Genomic DNA, 25,038 nt, shown 5'->3' with positions numbered 1-25,038 from the left:
TGTATCTGTATTCATAAGGGATATTGGTTTCCACTGTGTTCTTGTTATGCATTTGTCTGGTTTGATGTCGGAATAATAATGGCCTCACAGAATGAGACATGCTGTGTTCCTTCCTTTTCTATTTTTTGTTAGAATTTATGAATGGTTAGTATTAATTCCGCCTGAGCTTTTCTTTATGACAGTCGTTTTAATTACCAATTTTATCTCTTTATTTTTTATAGCTCCATTCAAATTTTATAGCTCCATTCAAGATTTCTTTTTTTCTTTTTTAAAATAACATCATTTTTGGTGGTTTGGTTCCTTCGAGGAATTTTCCCATTTCAAATAGCTTATGTATAGGGTTGGCATACAATTGTTCATTGTATTTCCTTATACTACTCTTTATTTCTGTGAATTCAGTAGTTATGACTCATCTTTTATGTATGATGTTTATAATTTGAGTTTTCGTGATTTTTTAAATTTCTCTAATGATTTCCTATTCTCTAATTCATTTATTTGCATTCATTGTTTTTATTTCCTTCCTTCTGTATATTTTAGGTTTCATTTGTTCCTATTCTTCTAGTTTCTTAAGATGAAAGTTTATGTTACTGATTTGAGGTCTTTATTTTTTAATATGGATAGCTACAGGTATAAATTTCCCACTGAGCTCTTATTTAGTTGCATCTAGTGTGTTTTGGTATGTTATGCTTTCCTTTAATGTATCACAAAGTATTTTCAAATTTCCCCTGTGCTTTCCTTTGTGTGTGTGTGCTTTCTTTTGACACACCAATTATTTATGAACGTGCTGTTTAATTTCCACATATTTGTGTATTTCTCATGTGTCCTTTTCTTATCAATGTCCAGTTTAATAGCATTTTGGACAGAATATACTTTTATGATTGCAATCCTTTTATTTTTATTGTGATATTTCTGTGACTTAAAAGCTGCCCTCTGTCAAACTCTCTGAATTGTACCTGTGAACATCTCCTTAGTTGATTTCAGGTAAAAAAGAAACATCTAGTCCTTCCTCACAAGAAGAGGTTGGAAAATTACACAGTACTTCAATATCTCCCCTTCAGGATGCTCTGATTCCATCTCTTATTGGCAGAAGGTAGCTGATGGACTACTAGTGACAGAACATTTCAGAGCAAATTTTTTTTCATGTTTTAAATTACTTTTGAATTTGGTAGTAGCATTTTCTTTTCTTTTTAAAATATTTCCTTTTGACTTCAGACTACATAATTTGAATTCCCATAAATATATTATTATCATCATTAAGATTTTCAAAAGGTGTTAGCAGTTTTCATTCCCCTTTAAGGTAGCCAGTATATTACATAAAGAAACCTTTGGAAAATCACTTTTTTAAAGTTTTAGAATAAAGCTTTGGAGAAACTCCTACAATGACCAAAAAAAGGAGGGAAGAGAAATATTATGAGAAAGAGAAAAAAGGAAGAAAGCAAATGGAAAGAAAAGAATCAGAAACTACCTTTATCATAAAGATCAGAAGTTTAAGAAGCCTAAAGTTACCTGCAAAAAGCAAAGAAGTCAAGAATGAGTTATCATGTGAAAGCAACTGGCAAATCATAGACCTGACCTGGAAATATAAATATTTTGTTCAAATTAAAATAGTTTTAATGCTACTGTTTTTGTTTGACTCTAATCTATGGAAAGTTAGAGAGCTAGTTAAGCAAAAAAGTGGTTTTGATCTAATAAATTTTCACATATATAAAAACAAAAAACTTTAGCAATTCAACATTTAAGTAAGTAATTAATCTTGAGCTTGAGGTTAAAAAATGATTAAGAAGTATTTATTTCTAGAAGAGCTTAAAGTTTAATATTAGTGTATAGATGCATGTGTAATTATTTTGAAAAATATACTGAGTGCTATTATAAAAGTGTATGAAGTTTTTGTGTGTTTGGTGAACAGATAATTTATTAGCAGTACCTAGATGGGACAATAATCATAAAATGTGGATAGCCAGATAAATCTGGGTCCAAACATGAGACTAAAATGGTTAAACACAATCAAAGAAATATAAGTGTATAAATAACCAAATTTTATTGTTTAGAGGAAAGATGTTGATCAGAACAGGGATAATGGTGCACTATCTCCTTATATTAGAGAGTATTTGATGGAAATTTTTCATTTGTAAAAAGAAATATAAATACTCAAAACATATCTAGTGAGAAAAGAATAGAAACTTTCTATAAATGGATTGATTAGTTTCAATGAATATTGTAACATTCTCAAAAATTGCATGTCACTTTTCATCTGAGAGTCTCAACATACTTATAGTGATATTAAAAGATGATAAATATGAAGAGGAAGTATAAGTTCAAGTTTATGTAAAAAACTTTTTAATTTTATGGTCCTGTATTTCTGGGAAATTTTTTTTGTTTTTGCTACATCGATATCTGTTCTGTGTTTCATTTTGTTTTGTTTGTTTGCTTTCTCCCCCATGATACTTTTTTAGTTACTCTTTAGGTTAGTGAATTAGTCCTATAAGATATATCAGAACAGCTAATTTATAAAGAGTTATATTGCTTAAAAACAATAAAAATATCAATTGAAGATACTTTCATGTCCCTTTACCACTTATAATTATGCAGAACTTGTGCAGGTTGACCTAGGTATATACCATAATTTTATTTTATGTAAAACTGGATTGTAAAAAAAAGCAATACTTTTTTTTCTATTTTTAATACCTACAGAATTGGGCTTCTTTTACATTTCAGGACCACGATACTGATGACAACAGAGAGACATGACTTTTTATTATCTGTTTTTTCATGCTTTCCTTCTTAACAAAAGTGATGGGATTTGCTTGAGAGTCTAGATTTATTTATGACATTTATTTTTGCTTAAATGTTTTGGTACATTAACTACAGGATTTATGATTACCTCCACATTCTGTAGCAAATCTGACGTCCATCTTCAACATTGCTCTGTTGAATTAAGCCATTGATTTAAATTATACAGTGTCCATAATCTTTTTCTGAAAGTCCAAATTTGTTTTAGACTTATACTTGTTTGGGTACATAATCACACAATATATGGCTTTGGGGAATAAAAAAACAAGTATATTTAAAGTTCTTACTTTGAATTGACTATGTACATATCCTACCAAAGAAAGTTAGTCTTCATGAGAGCTATCTATAAGCAACCATCTTCTCTCTAATGTCAAGCAACAAGATATATTTCCTCATTAGATATTTGATCAACACAGAAGGACTTACTTAGACAGTTTATTTCATGATGAGAATAGAAAACTTGCAACTTTTATCATGCATGCACTATATAAAAAGCTACAAAGAGTGTCCCTAGTCAGTTAATTGTATCTAAAGCTTCACAACCTTTGTAGAATGGTTATTTTTAAAGGGTGCATATGGAATCTGCAAGTGACATTGATATTTTCAGGTGTTTCTTTGTTTTCCCATTTAATCCTCAATAATATGCAATAGATTGCTGGGCATTTGGTTAATCAAGTGTTATTGTTGGCCTCTGTTTCAGTGTTTCATTGGGAGGTTTCCATTCTAATCAAAATAAATAAGCTGTTTAATACCAAAAGTGATCTTATAGACTGATCCTAAAAATGTTAAATGAGCAAAATGTCCAAAAACTGTTCTGTTCTAATTTAAAATCATTACAGCACTGGAGTCCTGACATGAAACTATTTGTTATAATTTCTATTTGGTTGGTGTATGCTACTTCAGGTATTTCTTCTTTGATTTGACTTTATTTAAAATTATTAACACAATAGTTATAATAGTTACATTTATATTTACAACTTTACTCTGAAAAAAATATGGCACAAAGAAAACAATTTCTATTTTACTATTTGATTTCACAGTTGATAAATTGGTACTTGGGTGTTTTAGTAATTAAGTTATGAGTTTTTTAAACAATTTCTATAATTTATCACATTCATTATATATTAACTTTTCCTAGACATGTAAGGACAATGGGACTTTGTTTCTTTTGTAATTCAAATTTATCCTCGCAACACCAAGCAAACAAACAACTACAACAAAAATTTCGTTATCAAGAAAAGATTTTTGAATATTATTTTTTATTTTAACTGTTTAAGATTTCACTATAACTTTCCTTATTTTCATTATTAAGAAGCTAGTTGGAAGAATTTTACCTCTCTTTAACTGCCTAAAGGAATTTACATAGGGAGCCTGGCCCAGGAAGAGAACAACCACCAGAAATGACCACAAATGGCCTAGGTGTAGTAAGCTGAGGTGAGCTCAGCAGGGCCTATTTGTTCCAAGTTCTTTCTGTATCCTGTTGTCTCTGAAAATATTGACAAACCTTTGTTTACCAAACATTTGCTCTTCTCATATTCCTATGAATTTTCTTCCTTCCCTTTGAAGCCCCAGACCCCTACCCCTTTCCCCTAGGCTCAGGATGGCATATAAGCCTCAGTTGCCTGGCTGCCTGGGAGCCTCTCATGTTTGTGTGGGGATTCTGTACATATGAAATCAAATTTTTCCCCCTTTACTCTGTCTTATGTCAATTTCATTATTAAACCACCCAAAAGAAACTAAAATGGTAGAGGACAAATTTTCCTCCCCTACACAAGGACATAAATCTATATTGCTGTATTCAAGCGTGAGGCTAGAGATAAAAAGCTCTGTTCTGGCCCTAAATTCTGATCAAAGAGTTAAACTAGGACTTGTTCTCTGTCAAGGACCACTTTAGCCTTCATTTTCCTTATCTGTGAAATGGAGCTGAAAATATATTCCTTTTTATGCCTTTTTTTTCCTATATATGCCTTTTTTTAGATGTTTGTTTAGAGGAATAACTTAGACAATGAATAAAATTATTTTATTAAATTCAAAGTATTTCCCAGTTATTTATTAATTATAATGACCAATTTTAATTTATGAGTATACTAGGCATTCAATAAATTTTTCAAGTCAATCTTTTACCACTTTTTTTTTTAAATAATAGACTATATTATAAAGTAGTTTTAGGTTTTACAGTAAAACTGAGGAAAAAGTACAAAAAGTTACCACACACACATTCCCTCTCTCCACCCTTGGTTTCCTCTATTACTAACATTTTCTATTGCTGTGGTGAATTTGTTACAACTGATGAAACAATATTGATGTTTTCTTATTACCTAAAGCTAATGCTTTACATGAGAATTTGCTCCTTATATTTTACAGTTTTGTCAGTTTTACCAAAAGCATAATGCTATGTATCTATAATTACAAGTACCATGTAGAATAGATTTATTGCCCTACAAACCCCTGTGCTACCCTTATTTACTACCACCACCCAGAAATAACTCTTAGCAAACACTTATCTTTTTACTGTCCCTATAGTTTTGCCTTTTTGTGAATGTCATATAGTTGGACTCACACAAGAAGGCCACAGCCTTTTTTTACTGGCTTCTTTTACTTAACAATATGTATTTAAGCTTCCTCCACGTATTACTTCATTCTTTATCATTGAATAATATTCCATTGTATGGATTACCACAGTTTGTTTATCCATTCACCTTTAAAAGGAAATCTCAGTTGCTTCCAATTCTTGGTTAATATGTATAAAGCTGCTATAAATATCAGTGTGAGGGTTTTTGTGTGGACATAGTTTTAACACATTTGCGTAAATTTATCTAGGAGTGGATTGCTGGATTTTATAATAAGACTATGTTTCCTTTTCTAAGAAGCTGTTGAACTGTCTTCTAAAGTAGCTTTATTATTTGTATCTTTAGAAGTAAGGAATGAGATTTCCTGTTGCTCCATTTCTCCACCAGCATTTGATGTTCTCAGTGTTTTGGATTTTAGTGCAGTGATATCTCATTGTTTAACTTGCAATTTCCTAATATATATGATATTGACATTGAGAATATTCATGTAGGCTTATTTGCCATCTATGTATCTTCTTTGGTGAGGTGTTTGTTAAGATCCTTTGCCTATGTTTTAATTAGGTTGTTTGTTTTCTTATTGTTGATTTTTAAGTGTTCATGTATATTTTGGATACAAGTACTTTCTCAGAGCTATGCATTAAAAGTATTTTCTTCCAGTTTGTGACTGGTCTTCATTCTCTTAACAGTGTCTTTACAGAGCAATGTTGTATCTGAAAACTCACTGTCAAACTCAAGTTCATCTATATTGTCTACTATGTTATATTCTGGAAGTTTTATAGTTTTACATTTACATTTAGGTCTATGATCCACTTTGAGTTTTTTGTTTTGTTTTGTTTTGTTTTTGAGATTGTAACTTTTGCATCTAAGTTCATTTTCTTGCCTTTTGATACTCAGTTATTTTAGCACCATTGGTTGCGAAGACTATCCTTTCTCTATTGAAATGCTGTTACTAATTTGTCAAAAATCAATTGACTATATTTGTGTAGGTGTATTTCTGTACTTGATTCCATTCCATTGATCTGATTGTCTACGTTTTCACAAAAAGCACACTGTCTCAATTACTGTAACTTTATAATGTCTTGAAGTAGGGTAGTGTCGGTCCTTGAATTTTATTCTTCTCCTTTAATATTGTATTTCTTATTTTGGGACTTTTTATTTTCCATATAAACTTTAAAATCAATTTGATGATATTCACAAAGTAAAACTTGCTGAGATTTTGACTGGGATTGCCTTGAATTTATAGATCAATTTGGGGAGAACTAATATCTTAATTGTGGATGCTTCTTAACTGTGAAATCTCTCTAATTATTTAGTTTTTTGAGTTTTTACCTCAGTTTTATAGTTTTCCTCATATATATTTTGAGAATACGTTATTAGATTTATATCTAAGAATTTCAACTTTGAGGATGTTAATTAAAAGTTTGTTGTGCTTTTAACTTCAACTGCCAGTTGTTCACTGCTTGTATATAGGAAAGAAATTGATCTTTCTGTATTAACTTCTTGTCCTGCAGCCTTGCTATAATGGCTTATTAGTTTAAGAAGATTCGTGTGTGTGTGTGAAATATCTGGGACTCTGTCCATTGACAATCATGACATCTGTTAATAAAGACAGATTCATTTATTCCTTCACAATCTGTATATATTTATTTCCTATTGTTTTCTTAATGTATTAGATAGAAAATTTATTACAGTGTTGAAATATTGAGTAGAAGTAGTTAGGGAAACATTCTTTCCTTTTTTCTGAGCTTAGTAATAAAGCATCTAGTTTATCACCATTAATTATAATGTAGTAGTTGATTTTTTGTAGATATTTTTATAAACTTGAGGAAATTTGCTTCTATTACCAGTTTGCTGAGATTTTAAAACCACAAATGGGCATTAGATTTTGTCAAATGTTTTTTCTGTATCTATTGATGTAACCATATGACTTTTCTTCTTAGCCTGTTGATATAGTATATTGCATTAATTTATTTTTGAATGTTGAACTAGCCTTGTATATTTGGTAAAATACCACATGGTTGTAGTGTGTACTTATTTTTATACATCGTTGGATTTGATTTCCTAATATTTTATTGAGAATTTTGCACCTACTATCATAAGATAGTTTTCCTTTCTTGCAATGTCTAGTTTTGGTATGAGAGTAATGCTGACCTTATAAATGAGTTAGGAAGTGTTCCCTCTGCTTCTGTTTTCTGGAACAGATTATAGAAAATTGTGTATCTTTTGCTCTTTAGTGTCTGGTGGAATTCACCAGTGAAACCATTGGGTCCTGGTGCTTTCTGATTTAGATTGTTATTATTTATATTTAATTTCTTTAATAGACACAGATTTTTTCAGATGATCTATTTGTCCTTGTGAGTTTTGGTAACTTGTATGTTTTAATGAATTGGTATATTTAATTTAAGTTATTGAATTTGTGGCAATAGAGTTGGTCAGTGTATTCCCTTATTACCCATTTACTGCCCTTGGCATCCGCTACTCCATGGTCTTGCTGCCTCAGTATCCGTTTTTGGCCAAGTAGCCTGCATTGACCTTAAACTGACAGTAGCCCCTCACGCAAGCAGAGGCCATAGATAGCAGCCTGCAGTCACAAACAAATGTAAGTTCCTGATATGATTTTCCCAACAGCCCTTGTGATTAACAATCTCCCATGCCTCCCAACACCTTATTCATATCCACCCCTTTGATAAGACCCCTGTGGGGTTTACCAAAATCCTTGCTCTTTTTGTTTGAATTGACCAGTCTGGTCTTCGTGCTAGACTGCAAAATACTTCCTACAGACCCTAGTAAAGACATATGTCCTAAGTCCTATCTCTGTCTGCACTCTACCTTGACCTCCTCATGTGGACCTTCTAGGTATGCCAGGACCTATGAGTAATAAACTTCTCTATTTCAAGTCTTTTATGGTCTGTTGTTGAACTGCAACAACACAATAACCAGCACACTGTGTTCCACTTAACGAGTGCTAATTTGACAAATTCACAACAAACTAGCTTTTTGTTTTGTTGATTTTTTCTATTGTTTGCCTGTTTTCAATGTCACTGATATCTGTTCTGAATTTTATTATTTATTTTCATCCACTTCTTTGGATTTAATTTGTTTTTTTAAAATTTTTTCATAATGTGGAAGCTAAGATGATTGGTTTTAGATCTTTCTTCATTCTAATATTGCATTCTATGATGTAAATTTTCCTCTATGCACTACTTTTGCCATATCACACAAATTTTGATAAGTTGTATTTTTATATTAATCAGATAAAAATATTTTAAATTCCACTTAACACATTTTTTTGACACAGTGTTTTTTAGAAGTGTGATGTTAATCTCAAAATACTTTGGGATTTCTAGCTTTTTCTCTATCATTAATTTCTACTTTAATTCCATGTGGTCTGAGCACATACTTTGTATCATATCTCTTATTTTAAACGTGTTAAAATGTGCTTCATGGTCCAGAAAGTTACACATCTTGGTGAATGTTCAATGTGACCTTGAGAAAAATATGTATTCTGCTGTTCTTTGATGGAATATTCTATAAATGTCAATTAGATGCATTTGGTTTATAATACTGTTCAGTTCAACTATATCCTTACAGATTTTCTGTGTGCTGGTTCTGTTGAAGCATCCAACTATAAGAGTGGATTTGTCTATTTCTCCCTGTAGTTCTATCAGTTTTTGCCTCATGAATTTTGATCTTGATGCTATGTTTTTCCATACATATACATTAAGGATTGTTATATTGTCTTGGAAAATTGACTCTCTTATCATCATGCAATGTCCCTCTTTATCCTATAATGAATTCTATATTAGCCAAACAGTTTATATTTTAAAAATACAAATTTCCTGATATAACCTATATGTGTGTTAAATAGTCATTGAAATATTACAAGATTTTAGAAAACAGGCTAATAAAAGTTTATACTTATTTGCATAGATTACTTCATGAAATAATAAATTTAGTTTGAAACCAGTAGCGAAGGATATCCACAGCTCCAAATTTCAAATTGGGGTATGTATATAAATGTTATTAGTTAAATTAATGATATGAATTAAATTAATGAAGAAAGAAGAAGAAAGAGGAGGGGGGGAAGTTTCTTTCCCTTCAGTATTCCCATTACATATAATTTATACATTTTGTAATTGTCACACAGTTCTTAGATTGTATGTCATCTTTTTAATTAATTGTTCTTTCTCTTTGCATTGCAGCTTTTGAAGTTTCTATTGACATATCTTCAAGCTCACTGATTAGCTCCTTTGCCATGTCCATTTCTGTTACAGAATTTTTCATTTCTAGAATTTTCTTTTGATGTTTTTTTAGAACTTCCATCTTTTTACTTTCATTATCCATATGTTCATGCATGTTGTCCAATTTTTGCATTAAAACCCTGAGCATATTAATCATATTTATTTTAAATTTCTGGTGTGATAATTCCAAAAATCTCTGGAATGTCTGAGTTTGGTTCTAAAGCTTGGCTTTTCTCTTCATACTGTGTTTTTTGCCATTTAAATGGCAACCTTGTAAATTGTGTTGAAAACTGGGCATGTTGTACAGAGTAAAAGGAAATGAGGTAGATAGGCCTTTCGTGTGAGATTTTATGTTTATCTGGCTAGGGACCAGATTATGTTTACTGTTTGCTGCAGCTGTGGTGTCAAAGGCTAAACTTTCCTATAGTCTCCATGTTTTAGTCTCCCTTGTTGTCTTTAGGTATACCTAGAGACTCTTTAAATAGGTCTGAGGTTTACAGTTCTTTCAGCAGTAGTCTTCTGTCAAAGCTTATTAGAAGTTTTGAGATTCTCTAAGATATTCCTTGTACACATCAGAAAATATAAGCAAAGGTCCAACACAGTATCTGTGACAAAACTATAGTGAAAAACTATTGGGTTGGCCAAAAAGTTTCTTTGGTTTTTAAGTAAAAATAAAAGACACATTTTTCATTTTCACCAATAACTTTATTGAACAATGTACACCATTTCATTCCACTACCTTCTGCCATTTTTCAGGTAACTTCATAATTCCATCTTCCCAAAACTTTTTATCTTTTTGAGCAAAGAACTGTTCCAGGTTCCCTTTACAGTCTTCCAGGGAATTGAAATATTTTTCCATTAAGAGAATTTTGTAAAGACCGAAATAAATGGAAATATGGAGGTGCAATATCTGGTGAATATGGCGGATGAATCAGAACTTCCCAGCCAAGCTGTAATAGGTTTTGCCTGGTCATCAAAGAAACGTGTGGTCTCGTGGTATCCTGATGGAAGATTATGCACCTTCTGTGGATTAATTCCAGGCACTTTTCATTGCGTGCTTTCAGTTGGTCTAATTGGGAGCAGTACTTCTTGGAATTAATCATTTTGTTTTCCAGAAGAATCTCATAATAGAGGACTCCCTTCCAATCCCACCATATCACTTTCTTTGAATGAAGACCGGTCTTTTGTGTGGTTGATGGTGGTTCATTTCACTTGCCCCACAATCTCTTCTGTTCTACATGATTCTACAGTATCCACTTTCCATGGCCGTCACAATTTGTTTTTTTTTAAAAAAGGAACATTTTCGTTTTGTTTAAGTAGAGAATTGCATGCGGAAATACAGTCAAGACGGTTTCTTTCACTTAAGTTATGTGGAACCCAAACATCAAAGGGACTAACATAACCAAGTTAGTGTAAATGATTTTCAGCACTTGATTTGGATATTTTGAGTATGTCGGCTATCTCCTGCATGGTATAATGTTGATTGTTCTCAATTAATGTCTTGATTTGACTGCTATCAGCTTCAAGTGTACCCAACCATGGATCAACGTCTAGCTAGAAATCACCAGCAAGAAACTTAGCAAACCACTTTTGATATATTCAGTCAGTCACAGCACCTACTCCATATACTGCACAATTTTGTTTTTTGCATTTCAGTTGTGTTTTTACCTTTCTTGAATGTAATAATAAAGCATAATATTCTGAAGATGCTGCTTTTTTTCTTCCATCTTCAATATTAAAATGGCTACACAAAAATTCACCAATTTGGTAAGATTTTTTCTTTTAATGCATGCTGATATGACAGCTGTCACAATACAATCTAACAAAATTGTTTCCAACGTAATTAAAGACAACTAAACGTTACTAGAGCCATCTTACAGAAAAATACAAACAAATCTTTTGGTCAACCCAATAGTTATCCTGAGTCTTAACTCAGGACTCTTTTCTCCTAATACATAAATTAAATACAGGAGACAGGTAAAAGCATAAGGAATGTGTGAAACCTTTGTATCTATTCTTATAGCTGTGCTGATAAGAACATCTAAGAAGAAAGACACAGTGACTCTGAATGCAGAACAACTATTAGGGAGAAGGTAGGAAGAAATTAGTTGTGATCAGTGAAATCATAAAAGTGCTTGGGTGCAGTTCTTTCAAATGGGGTAAACTTATCCCCTTTGTCTTTACACAAGATGGATGGAAAGAGAAAAGGGTCACAAATTTCATGAACTTGGCATACTTATATGTGTCACTAAATGAACTAACTGGTATTTGACTGAGAAATCTGAAAAAATAAGGGGGTAGGATAAACATGAAGAATTGAAAAAAAAGAGTATTGCTCTCGGTAAAAGGTAACAATACCTTATTAAAGTTAAAAACGATAGAAAAATGTGCAATCTATGTTTGAATAACCTGGTTCCTGACATTCTTAAGAGTAAAGGTTGTTTCATCTCACTTTACACTTTTATTATGCATTTTATCTTAGGGAGTATAGCACAGCTAATTAATGTATCATGATAAATGGAGTTTCTGTATCATTAAAATCCACTTATAAAGAATGAAAAGGGACCTCCATGTGCAAACACAGAAAAAGCTAATCCCTAGATATCAAAGGTTCATCTCCTGCAAAGTGATTTCACTTTGCTCATACATTTAATAGGAGTCATTTATATAAAATTCAGGCAATGGGAGAGAAACTGTAAAAAAAAAAAAAAGTAGTTTTAATTGAGTTATTCAGTGATCAATTCAGGCTTGTCAGATTGTAAGAAGAGAAATTGAGACAGAAATCCTGAGAGAGGATTTCCTACAAAAAAATAAAAGCCTGAGAAAACCAAAATGGATCTTTTCACTGTTCCTAGACTGGGAGGAAACTTGCTAATTGCTATAACTTTTAGAAGAGTGAAACTTTCAGGGACATTATATTATACTTAGATATCCAGTAGCTAGCTTATTCAGCTCTCATCTCTACAAAATTTTTAATATGCATACTTTAACAATGACCTTTTTTAAGAATATATTTGATACAGAAAAAAAACATAGGGTACAGACAAATGAGATGAATACTTGCAAATTCTAACTTAGAAGTATTTTTTATTAGTCATTATATAAAAGATATTTCCCAGAATTCATGATAGCAAAACTCTAAGATATTTTACTTTAATTAAAGGGAAATTGATTCAAAAGGCAGATTGAATTCTTTGTTAATAAGAGATAAAAGTCTTCAGTTGCTGTACCTGTGTAAGTTTACAAGCTAGAATTTTATTCCCTTAGAAGACACTTGACTTAAAACACACCAGCCATATTGACTAATATGCTAGTCTACATGATACACTTCTCTTATCTTTATTATTATTTCTTATCTAGTCAAAATTTCCTTTCTTAATATTTTAACTACATTTTGAGATCAAACATAACAATAGAATTCCTTCATAATTGTACAGAAAAGATGATGAAATAGAAAATTCTCTGTTGTGCAAACCTGAATGAAGAAAAAATATGCTATGTCACATGAGATTTTTGTACATTTCTCATAACCACTTTTTAACAGGCATTGATAAACTAGACATGTGAAAGAGAAGAAAATGGGTAAATAATAAGGAATATTTCAAGCTAGAGAAATTTAACTGGTTTAGCTTTATATTTATATCTTTAAAATGGATTAAATTGTATGTAAAAAGTAGAATGTTGTTGATGAATTTGAAAATGCAAATGTAAGACTGAGTAGATATTATCGTAGATAGTTTTCTGCCTTAAGTTATTATGTTACTTCATTATTCTTATCTTAACTGGAAAATATTACACAAAGAGGGTTCACAGACTTTGAAGTCAATGGCTATCTCTAATATACCTTTCAATATGAAAGTTATGTTTATTATACTCCATAGATTAAAAAATAAGTGTGTTATTAAATGAGGAACTCTGCTGCCGCTAGACCAAATTTTAAGAAATAACATATCCCTTCATATACACACGAAGTAAATTTTCTAGTTTTTTCCATCTCCTAAGATATCCTGTAAACATATATATGACACATCAGTAAAACCATATTTATGTAAACCCTTATGTCTCTGGTATTGTTTCAAGTAAAATATTCTTTCAAGATGGTAACAGTGGTCTGTTCTCCTATCTTCCTTTTCATTTCAGCCTGGTAGAATCATGTGTTGTTCTCTTAACAAGACATTAACTTCAAACACATTCTTGTTATCCAATTTACTTTTTTAAAAATAAAGGTTATTTAAATCATGATTTAACCAGTTAAGCACTATTTTCTGAGCAACGAACTGTGTACCAGACACTGTCTCAGTCATTGGGGATGCAAAAGAGATAAACTCTATTTCTTGGTAAACGTTGAAGTGAAACTTTACTTTCCATTGTAGAATGTCCATGTTTCTCAATTTTAAAGGGCATAGGTATTGAAATCTGAGATTAAATTAGAAGGAAGTAGTGCTTTAAGGGACAAATTAATCCTGCATATATCTATTTAACATTTTGGATTGCTTTAGTAGACTGTAAGTTTCTTGAAGAGAGGGTCATGGCTTATTATTCTAGTGCCAATCATGGAATACCCTGCATATGATGAATGTTTATTGAATAATTGAGTTAATGAAAGAATGAATTAATGAAACTGGCATTATCTTAAGTGAGACAAGGGAAGCATTATCTTAAGCATTATATTAAGTGAGACAAGGGAAGAAATTATAAAGACAGAATCTTGGTCATATAAAACATAAAATAATATAGTTACATTTAAATTTGTATTATTAAAGGTAAATGTCAAAAGTTCTATACCTTCTGAAAGTTTTAAAATATGATATTAAAATAAGAAACATATTCACTGAAATACAAGTTTCATGAGACAGGATAACTTTTGCTATTGGCCTCTATCAAAACTTCTACCTTTCAGAGATATCTGGAACAAATAGGAGACTATAAATTCTTGTTGAATGAATGGAAGACTGATTGAATGACATGGTATAAATATTCATTGTCTTTTTGAGCTTAAGGGAATTAATATCTTTCAGTAAATTAATAAAATTTCTGTAGCTACTTACAGTGAAGGGCAATGTCTACAGTTGCTTTTGTAAAGAGAGACTTCTTTTAATTCCAAGTATTTACCTTTGCAACATTCAATTTGGAGTTTATATTTATTATTATTTGCTTTTTATATTGGTGCTAAGATATGTATGGCATATATTTCACATCTTGTAGTTATCTTTTGTTTGTTGTATTTTAGTTTCAGTTCCTCGAGTGGACACTTGATAATTAATTGAAAAAAATCCTGAATTTATTCTGTAATGAATAGCTTATATTTTAAAACCCTAATCCACTAATATAGCCTCCACTTATGCTGAAAACTCATTGAAACATGTTCAAGTGTTGAGAAAAGTGATATATGTATAGATAACTCCATGAAATTATAAATGTATTTTGAAATCTCTAGCAAGGGATTTTAGCAGGTCCAAATTTCAAATTGAGTTAATAAATATGAAGCAGAAGAAGAAGAAGCAAGAGCAGGAGAGGTAGAGGAGCAGGAGGAGGAGGAGGAAGAAGAAGAAGAAGAAGAAGAAGAAGAAGAAGAAGAAGAAGAAGAAGAAGAAGAAGAAGAAGAAGAAGAAGGAGAAGAAGGAGAAGAAGGAGAAGAAGGAGAAGAAGGAGAAGAAGGAGAAGAAGGAGAAGAAGGAGAAGAAGGAGAAGGAGAAGGAGAAGGAGAAGAAGAAGGAGAAAATGAGAAGGAGAAGAAGGAGAAGGAGAAGGAGAAGGAGGAGAAGGAGAAGAAGGAAGAGAAGGAAGAAAGGGAAGAAGGGAGAGGGGAAGGAAGGAGAGGGGGAAGAGGAGAGGAGTAGAAGGCGGAGGGGGAGGAAGAAGAAGGAGGGAAAGAAGGGGAAATAAAGTCTAAAGCTAGAAGACACGATAGACTTAACAATGGTGTTTTCCCTTTGCTGAGTATTAAATGTTTCCCAGATACAGTTTCTACTTAATTATTTTCATTAGCTGACATTTACTAAAAGCAACAGTTTTTCAAGGCTTACCTTAAAATACAGTTTTTAAATGTATGCGTTTTTATTAATTTATATTACTCAACTGGTAAAGTATTTTTTTCATGGCAAATAAGGAGGGTTATAATAAATGCCAAAATATAATACATGTAATATATAATTGATTATATTTTTATAATGGAGATTTTCCCCTACTGTATTCTGGAGTCATAATTTCCCATTTCTCCAACGATACAGAGAAAATGATTTCTAAAAAAATAAAAATTATTAGAGTATAGTTGCTTTTACAATGTTGTGTTAGTCTCTGCTGTACAGCAAAGTGAGTTATACATATACCCCCTCTTTTTAAGATTTCCTTTTCCCATTTAGGTCATCACAGAGCACTGAATAGAGTCTTTCTGGATTTTAAGTTAACATCATTTTAGGCTCCATATTGATTCAAACCATACAAAGCTTAAAATAATAAGCAATCATTAAGTGTTTTGTAAGAGTCATGAACTGAGCTACATGTTGGCTTGGCTCCCTTTTTGGATTTTAATCTACCCAAGGTTGTTACTCTTCTGAATCATTTTAATTCTAAGCTCCAAATATCAATGATTAATTATATTGAAGATATTATACAAAGTCTGTTTTCTCTGTTGCTTTCCTCAGGGTACATAATTATGTATCTGTCAAAAAAATAAGCTTATTTAATCACAAACATTCTGCTCTCTGATGCGTCTAGAACTGATGAATATTTGAAAAATGGGAATTTTTAAAAACCAACATAAATTACTATAATATAGTTGCATTACATTTTCAATATTTGAATATCTGATTCATGATATTCTTAAAGTAAATTTATTGGTATTTCATTTTGAATCATCATAAGCCTTGCCATTTAGATTGCAAGATATTCAAACTATTTTCTCAACTCTTTATTCATTAATCCTATTGTCCTGTGAAGGCATGAATTTAATGGAAAAAGAACAAAATATTGTTTAATGAATACACTACACAAAAAGGATGAAATGTGATAATGCATTATATTAACATCCAATAGTTTTCCAAGCATCATAATAAAATTTTATGGGTGAAAGTTAAAGGTGAACATGTATTTTTAAAGTTTTAAAATAGGCTTTATTTTCTAAAACATTTTTGGTTTACAGAAAAGTTAAGAATGTACAGTGAGTCTCCATATACCACTTAGTAAATTTTTTCTATTATTAACAACTTAAAGAAGTATACTACATTTTCTACAATCATACATATGTATATATATATACTTTATACATTAAATGATTTTATAGTGACATTTATTCCCATATTTTGCCATTTGTCATGTTATTTGTCTTTCATCCAATGTGTGAAAGTCCTGCCACAGTGTGAAATTCACCTACTAAATTTTTAGACTTTCCCTTTTTCAAATGTATATATCATTGGTATCAATATTACCTTCCTGATTTCACAAGTGGGGTGGGAAATGATATGTTATCCATTTATATAGGAAAATTGATTTATCTCTATGGATTATGATAGAATTTTTCAAACTGTGGTCAGGGCAGTCAAAATACTTCAGTGGCATTCTCAGCAAACTCAAATTCTAATCCCTTAAAAACAGCTGTTTTGAAGAAAGAGTAGCAAACCCTGTCTTATAAGAATAGAAGGACTTCAGTCAATTCTTAGTCCTTTTGCATTTGTATGTTTTTATGATTGCAATTAGACACAATACTCAGATATAAGGGCAACCTGATTGTTTGTCCAAAATTGGAACAAATTCTATTCCCCACAATTTGGACTGGATTCAATTGAGAGAGAGGTTTGTGGAAGTGTTGAAACCGTAACCCATAATGCCTAATATCCAGTCTAGAGATTTGTGTTAAACTGCATTACACTTTATCAGGTGTGATATAAAAAGGCAGATTTTCCTGCTCCCACTTCTTTTTGGGGAAGAAATAAAAGTGACATCCTTTAAAACCAAGTTATAATATATATCAAGGACAACTAGAAAGGTTTGAAAAGTTCTGTTTTTATCACCACAGATATAGCATTGTTATGATTTGAATACTTTAACTAATGATTAAAAACCAGGTAACTTGAAGCACCTAAAAAAAGGCAATGTGTGAAAATAGCAAGAGTGTGTTTTATTTTGGTGAAAAATAATTACTGAACTCTAAAATAAATGCTTTTGATTAGAAATATTTTTCTTCAGAAAATTTAGGTGCAAACAGAAATATAACACTTAGAAATGTCCTTGGACAACATTTCCAACTTTTTATTTAATAAGCAAGTTAAACCTGAAATCCCCAGCATGTCCCATCAGTTGAAATCTAACTAGAATGTATCTTGATGCTGTCCCAACACAGCCTTGTTCAGTGTTACCATCATCCTCACAAGTAGCAATTGAACACTTTAGTGAGAAGAGACTCCATGGGGAATTTATAAAGTACAGAGAGAGTAAATTTACATTTCTCCTAAACAAATATGCAGAGAAGGCACTAAAAGGTTAAGAAAGTAGTGTTTTTGAGCCCATCAAACACAGTTTGGAATATGGTAATAAATAAGTTTCATTTCTTTAATTTAAGATATTTTAAAATCAAATCTTGTACCACTTTACTATTTAGGATTTGCAAAGCTCAGTTATGATAAAGGGGTGATGCACTTGATAATGTTTTTTTTTTTTTAATGTGCCCCCAACAAAGGAAATAACAAATGCTGGAAATAAATGAAAAGATATCATTATCAAAATCATGAAACATAGTGTCTATATTTTTTAATAATAGCAAAAATCATTCAAATTATTGCTGAGTTCAAGTACATATAAACTTCATATAGAAGACCTTTGTCCCTTTCCATTTACCTGATTTAATATGTTTTAAAAGTTTGTACATCAGGGAATGTACTAAACCATATACTCACATGGACAGGGAAAACTGAATATGTTTTCCAAGAGTTGGCTATAAATTCTCCACTCCATCTAAAATGAATATATATATATATATATATATATATATATATATATGTCCTATATATATGTAGGACACTGCAATGTTTTCATGATAGAATTTGATAAATTTTAAGTTCAGAAAACCTTCCATATGTATAAAATTTTAAAAATCCAAATCAACCCTTACCTTTATTGTAGCCCACAGTGACAGAAATAGATTATGGTTTAGAATATTTGAGATAAAAATAAACAATAGAAATCTGATTTGAGTTCTCTTCATAAGCAGAATATAGCCTTATTGGAAAGAATATATATGTAAATCTGTATTCTCTCTATCTCAAAATAAATATATTAATGAGCTCCCAAAAGAAGTATATCAATTGATTACTATATAGAAACAAAGCAACAAATCCATTATAATCTAAAATGATAAATATTTCTAAAAATAGGCTATTTTACAGATTTGTGCAATTAATGAATAATGTATTTTTATTTCTATCGTTAATCATTTTTAGAGTTTTATGTCAAAGAAGCAAAGTTAATAAATTTGTGAAGATAATGCCATTTATGTTATAGAGCTGTCATAAATATAAATATCTACATTTTACATGAGATTTTGATAACATTTCTTTCATAATGTATACCTTTATATATTTCATGATGAAACATTATGTTTGTGCCTCTTGGCTAAAACAAATTTGACATTGATAGTGGCCTAAGGGGAAAAGCAGAATAAAAACAAAAACAAATTTAATTAACAAAGGAACATCTTTTCATTTTATAATCACCAGAGACACATTTTTTTTGATATACATGGTTTATATGGTGGGGAATGTTGATTAATAAAGTCTACTGAACAAAAACAAAAGAACAAAGATAAAAAAATGTCTATAGAGTCGACAAAGTATTAAACCAATGGTCAGTGATCAGAATCCAAAAAAAAAGATAATAGGTTGCACAAGGTATTTTTTCCCTAAACCATATTAAATATGCAGTCTTTAAAATGCATCATGCTTCATTTTTCTAGTTTTCTCCCTCACCATCTAATAACAGTTTTCTGGTTGCTACAAAACAAACATCCCCCAAATTTGGTGTTTAAAACAACCTTGAAAACACTTTGGAATGGTGGAGTAAGAGCTATAGAATATGCTAGTCCATAAAAGCAGTGATTTTTTTTTTTTTTTTTTTTTTTAGCTAGGCTCTTTTATTTAAAAAAAAAAACAAGAAACAAACAAACAAAAAAAACAAATGCAGACTGACTCTTCAGTGATAAGATTTGGAATCAGACGCGTCCAAAAGGTCACTTGAGGTCAGGCTGAAAACTGTGCTTCCCCTGGTGGGGACCAGTTGGCAGACACTTCCAGACAAGGCCTTGGTGTCAGCTGAAAGCGCTAGAGTCCCAGGTGATCCCCATTCCCCCAGGCCCAGCGTGCATCCTGAGGACTCGGAACTGTCGCTATTGACAGAACGTACTGTGGAGTTCTCCAGGCCACACACCTCAGGGAGAAAGGAGCCGCACAAAGCTTCTGGTCTGTTCACGGCAGACGTCCCTTCCTGACTCCTTACAGACCCTGGCTTTGACGGTGAAAGGCACATCGCCGTGATACCCGCGTCTGGGGGAAACAAATGCGCAATCACGTGACCTTAACCTGCCTGGCAAAGTTGTAGCTTTGAGCAACTGCTGCTCTGCTGCTGCTTATGCTTTGAAATCTGCCATTAAAGAGAGATGCCGGGCATGAACGGGGCTCATCCTTTTAGCGTTCAGTTGTAAGCATTGGTCGGAGGAATTGAACCACGGTTGTAAATGTGAATGATCTCCGTGCAAAGTCTCTTCCCCTGACTTAAAGGCGACTTTCTCATTTTTTTGTAAATCATTAGGCATTAAGTAGCAGCCAAATACTCTTATTTCTAGCTTTAAGTTATTTACAAAGTCGCAAAAATTGTCGATACTGGTAAAAATTGTCAAAATGAACTTTTCAGAACTCTAGAAATTAACCACAGGCAAACTGAAAGAGTGGTTATTCAAGAAAAATGACTGAATCACAGTAAATACAAATTTCTTGGTGTTTTAACTTTCCCTTTCCCATTTCCCTTACCCCATGCACCCTTGAAATTAACAGTCTTGTAACAAGGATAGCCATCAAAACTAGAAGCTTAACAGCCGTTAGTGAAGGTTTTAGAGTTTGTCAAAAGCCCCATCTCCAGAGATTGTCACTATTTGAACTGGTTGGCAGTTTCCTGAAAACTATCCAGACACAGAGTTTGTCTATATTGTTGTCTGAACTCTCTCACTGAGAAACCCTATCCCTAGAGCATTCATAGAAACATTCAGTGGCAATTCCTTAACATCAAAGCTGCCTGGGGTGGAAATAATAGCTGGGGTAAACAAGAGTCTTGCTAGAAAAATTAGGAAATCTGGAAAATGAGACATTAAAAGGGCATTGAAGGGCTTCCCTGGTGGTGCAGTGGTTGAGAGTCCACCTGCCAATGCACGGGACACGGCTTCGTGCCCCGGTCCAGGAAGATCCCACGTGCCGCGGAGTGGCTGGGCCTGTGAGCCATGGCCGCTGAGCCTGCGCATCCGGAGTCTGTGCTCCACAACAGGAGAGGCCACAACAGTGAGAGGCCCGTGTACCGCAAAAAAAAAAAAAAAAAAAAAAAAAAAAAAAAAAAAAAAAAAAGAGGGCATTGAAAAGGTGCAACATATTCCAAGAATCTAAATGGTTATGACTCCCACCTTACCTTAGCCTAGTAATAACAAGAAACTTCCTCCTCCCCATCCGTAGTATGAATAGAGACTTAGTGTGTAACCTGGACTTCTCTCACCATTTGGCAGAACAATGTCAGAATGGATCAGCTAAAACAGAACATTTAAACAAGACTCAAAAGTCAAATAACACAATACAAAAATATTTAAGCTTCAATTGAAAATCAATCATCATAACAAGAATCAAGAATATGTCACAATGGATTTGAAAATAGAGGATCAATTGATGACAAGACTGAGAAAACAGAGACATTAGAAATATCTGAAAAAGATTTTAATGCACCCATTATAAAACCTCTTCAATGAGCAATTATAACATAATTTTTAATAAATTAAATTAAAAAAATTAAAAAAAACAGAGTCTCTTCAAAGAAATTGAATATATTAAGAAGACCTAAATAGAAATATTACAACTTAAAAATGCAATAACCAAAATAAGAAGCTCAGGTTGAACTCAACAGGAGAATGGAGGTGACAGAGCGGAAGATCATCAATGACAACCAACAAAAATCCCAGTGAAATTGAAGATGGAATAATAGAAATTATGCAATTTCAACAGCATAGAAAAGATACACTGAAGAAAGTGAACAAAGTCTCACGGGCTTATAGGAGAATAAAAAAAGATTTAACACTCATAGATTTGAGTTTTTCCTGGCAGGGGAGGTAAAGGAGGAGGAGCTATAAGTGTACTTAAAGAAATAATGGCTGAAAACTCTCCAAATGTTGCAAAAGACATAAACCTACAGATTCAACTTGAGTTAGTTCTAAATAGTATTAAGTCAAATAATCTACATCAAGATACATCATAATTACTTTCTAAAAACTAAGTAGGAAGAATAAATTTCAAAAGCATCAACAGAAAAATGACAGTTTACCTATAGAGTAAAAATAATTTGAAAAAATATTATATTCTGTATCAGAAACCATGGTTGCCAGAAATAATAGGTAAACAATACTATTTTTCATGTGCCACAAGAAAAATCACTGTATATACACAGTATACTCACAATATGCCCACTGAAAATACCCTTCAGGAATAAAGGAGAAATCAAGATACTGTCACATGAAGGAAAACAAAAATAATTTATCACAGACACACCTATCATAAAAGAAGGGCTAAAGAAAGTTCTTTAAACAGAAAGGAAACACTAAAATATGGAATCTTGGAAATCAGGAATGAAGAAAGATCACAGTAAGCAAAACATGAGTAAATAAAATACACATTCCTCCTCTGTGTTTTCTAAATTATGTGTGCTGGTTAAAGTAAAAATTTAACACTGTCTAATGTAGTCCTAAGTGTATGTATGAAGAGGAGCTATTTAAGACATATTGTAAAGTGAGAGACACAAAGGGATATAAAGGGCAATAAGATTTCTATTTTTAACTTGAATGGTGAAAAGAGAACACCAATAGACTGATCAGTTGTGTATAAATAGTGAAATACCTAGAACAACAACTAAAAAAGCTGCATGAAGAGATGCACTAAAAAACACATTCAGTAAATCAAAATGGAATTATAAATATATGCTCATATAATCCACAGATTAAATAGGTCTCTTTTGGTAAAGTTCCATGAGTGCTGTTATTGTTTTCAATTAACCATTCTGGTAGATGTGTAGTGATATGTCCTGATGATTTTAATTTGCCTTTTTATAAGGACAAATGATGTTAGAACTTCTTCATGCATATATTGTCTATTTGTATGTCTTCTTTTATGTGTGTCTACTTAAATTTTTCACCTATTTTTCGGGGTTGGTTTCTCTTTCCTTGTTTTTATTGAGTTGTGGACAGTTTTTCTATAACTCGAAAACCAGTTTTTTGAGAGATGTGATCTGTGAATATTTTTCCCAGTCTGTAGATTGCCTAATTACTTACTTAATGTTGCATTTTGGTAATCAAAATTTTTACTTTTAATGGAGATGTATTCACCAATTTTTTTTTATGCTTGTTTCTTTTGCTTTCCTGTCTAAGCTGCATATGCCCACCCAAAGACACAGAAGTATTGTCTAAAGTTTTTCAATAAAAGTTTTAAGTATTTAGCTTTTTACCTTTAGGTCTGTGAAACAATACAAATTATTTTTCAACAGTGTGAGGCAGAGGTAGATGTTCACTTTTCCCCCAATATTGATATCCAATAATTCCAGTTTCAGTTGTTGAAAACACTTTACCTTCCCAATTGGCTACTATGTCAAAACTTAAATGATTGTAATAATGTGTATTTATATCTGGGCACTCTCTTCTGATCCATTGACCAGTTTGTCAGTTCTTCCACTACAACCACTCTATCTTAATTACCTTGGCATTAGTCTGGAGTATGTATTATAAATGTTTCAATTTTGTTCTTTTATAGGATTATTTTTATTTCCATTTCTGTATGAATTTTTTATGTTGCTTGTCATTTTCAAAAATACTCCTAATAGAATTATGATTGAATTAATACATAAAATTGTAGAGATTTGACATTTTAATGTTTAGTCTTCCAATCCATGAACATGCTATATCCGTCAAATTAGTTTGGTATTATTTATGTAATTTCAGAAGTGATAAGTCTTCAGCTTTCCAGCCAATATTATTATTATTATTTTTAATATTATTGATTTAGGGATTTCAATGTATACCATAATTATTCATGATCTACCAGTGTTAACATAGACTTTTAAAAACAATATTAAATAATTTACAGTTCATTTTATTATAAATTCCAAAATATTGTTTTATTTTTCCTCTAAAAAGCTTTATGTAATTTAAAAAGAAAGAGAAGAAATAATGAAAGATAAAAGTACTTATTCCCTTCAATACTCACCCAAACAATTACTATTTTCAATGTTTTGTATTCCTTCTCAGAGATCCAGATTTCAGTCTATTACCAGTTCTTTCAGTATTTCTTTTTGTGGAGATCTGTTAGCAACCAAATTTTTAAGTGTTTTTATTTAATGTAGAAAACATCTTCCATTTCTTTCATCTTGATCTTATTTTTGATGGATATAGAATTCTAGGCTTATAATTTTTTTTCATTAAAGTTGTTGTACTGTCTTTTATTCTCCATTGTTCCTAAAAAAATTCAGTTGTTTAGGAATTGTTATTCCCTGTTTGTAATATATTTCACAATTTTTTACAAGATTTTCTCTTCATTTGTGGTTTCAGGATTTAGACTATGATGTACTAAAAACGTTTATTTTTTTTTTCATTTTAGTCTTTCTTGATATTTGGAAAATTGTTGAATTTAATCAGCAAATTTGGAAAATTTGAGGCCATTGTTCCTTTTATCAAATTGACTTACAATATTTTATTAGTTTCAGAGGTATAACATAGTGATTCAATATTTTTATGCATTAAAAAATGATCATCACTATAAGTCTAGGTACCACCTGTCACCACTTAAATTTATTACAGTATTATTGACTGTATTTATTCCCTATGCTGTACATTACCTCCCATGACTTATTTATTTTATACCTGGAAGTTTGTACCTCTTAATTCACTTCACCTATTTTGATTTCCCTACTCTCTTCCACTCTGGCAACCATGTGTTTGTTCTCTGTATCTATGAGTCTGCGTCTGTTTTGTTATACTTGTTTGTTTGCTTTGTTTTATAGATTCCACATGTACATGAAATCTTATGATATGTGTTTTTCTCTGTCTGACTTATTTCACTTAACATAATACCGTTTAGGTACATCCATGTTATTGCAAATGGCAGAATGTCATTCTTTTTATGGCTAATATTCCATTATATATATATATATATATA

The sequence above is a fragment of the Delphinus delphis genome, chromosome 18, assembly GCF_949987515.2.
Source record: "Delphinus delphis chromosome 18, mDelDel1.2, whole genome shotgun sequence".
NCBI classification, from domain to species: Eukaryota; Metazoa; Chordata; class Mammalia; order Artiodactyla; family Delphinidae; genus Delphinus; species Delphinus delphis.
Note: the sequence above shows the minus strand (reverse complement) of the source record.